This window comes from Penaeus chinensis, chromosome 29, assembly GCF_019202785.1.
Source record: "Penaeus chinensis breed Huanghai No. 1 chromosome 29, ASM1920278v2, whole genome shotgun sequence".
NCBI classification, from domain to species: Eukaryota; Metazoa; Arthropoda; class Malacostraca; order Decapoda; family Penaeidae; genus Penaeus; species Penaeus chinensis.
Window position 1 is genome coordinate 10,164,390 of NC_061847.1, and position 1,878 is coordinate 10,166,267.

Here is a 1,878-nt window from a genome sequence, read left to right on the forward strand (position 1 = left end):
GCAAATCAACCAAAAGCGAGAAATCTTGGGTCAAAATTGCTCGCCAAAATGTTCCTCGTGGATTAACCGGTCAAACGTCAGAGAGGATTTACAGGCTTGGATTTGGGCAAGAATCCGGGGCAGGTTTTCAATCAGAGCAAGCCTGCCCGGTTGCGGCTTAACGGGACATTTTCTTGAGATGATAATACTTCACTGAGATTACGATAAGCCTAGCATTCCTGAGCAATTGTGGTTCGTGAACACCTCACTTGAAACAGCATCTAATAGGGCTAATTATCTTAGGCGGCATCCTTATAATATTAAAGGGTGTTTAAACACGCAATATTAATGTGTGTGTGTAAATATCTACAAACAATAAGCTGAATTCTTGATCTATCTTACTAGAGAAGAAACACCACTTGGATCTGTCCTTTCGTTTAATTCCAAACTATGAGTTTTTAGTCAATTACCGTCTGTCAAAATGCCTAACGTACGTCAAAAACACTTATTTCCACGCGTGTCAAAATGCCTATTTCCACGGCGAACCCATAGCTCATTAACATATTTCGGGGTGATCTAAATGGTTTCCAAAGTTACGACAGCGAATGTACGTGACAGGACCAGAATGCAAGACATCTTTAATTTTCAGGCACGCTGCAGCACTACCATGCACACCGCCACGACTGCCATTCACCGTGTCAGGCAGGTAATGCAGCAATATATATATGGTTACAAATTTGACGGGAATTCTAATTGCAGCAAAAGGCAAATAAAACTGAGACGTAAGTACAAACAATTCTAAGGATTCATGTAAGTTATTTATAAGGCGTTTAAGGAAGCTGTTCTTCGCTGCTTGATATTGGCAACACTGCTTCTGGTGTCGACGGAGGTCTTCGCTCCGGTGATGTAACGCTGCCTGTGTCCCGTTTTCTCTCGAGGAGATACTTAAACAAAAAGCAGCTTAAGTGTGCAATTCTTGCGTATATACCCATATTAGCACTTACAAGCACGCACGCATGAACGCACACGCACACGCACGCACACACACACACACACACACACACACACACACACACACACACACACACACACACACACACACACACACACACACACACACACACACACCGGTCGCTGGGTTCATTTTCACCAGCTCCAAAAATATACCGCCGGTGGAACATAAGCGAAATTAATTTACGCTTCCTCTCCTCTTCGTTAACACTTCCGTCCGTCACTATTACGTCTTGCCTAGTTTCTTCTCCTACATTTTAAGCCTTAAATTGTGATGCCATTTTAGCTTCTATTTTTTAGACTTTCATTTTCGATTATCTATCTTATCAATATATAATTTCTCCTTTATTCGATGTAAATAATTGCACTCCAACACCTCTCATTTTCTCACACGCCTGTGACACGTACTTTCATGTATGAATACCACATATTGTTTTTTCCCGCTCACTACCTCAGAATGTGAAAAATAAAATCTAGACCATTTAACAACTCTTCATTACAACATCTTCATTAAAAAAAAACTAAGAAGAAAAATACGAATGCTTGTCTTATTTTCTCGATCTTTATATGCCTGGCTACGAGAACGAATCTTCATCCACAATCTGTTCCAAACGCCGGCGCTTTCTCACTTTCCGGAGGGAAATTTCACCCACAACGCCATTCTGCGTGCCGCGCATTCCCCCCCATCCTTCCGACGTCCAAATCCCCGCCCAAGTTTTCCCTACGCAAGCCCCCTCATCTTGTACGCGACGTTTCCCCCTTCAAGGAGCCTCTTAAGTCTCTCCTTCAAGACGCTTCCCCCCCACACCCTCGCTCTGCAACTGTCACGTGAAACAACCGCTACTTCCTGCTAGGCTCCGTCGTTAGTCTCGGGCGCGGCCTCCTTCG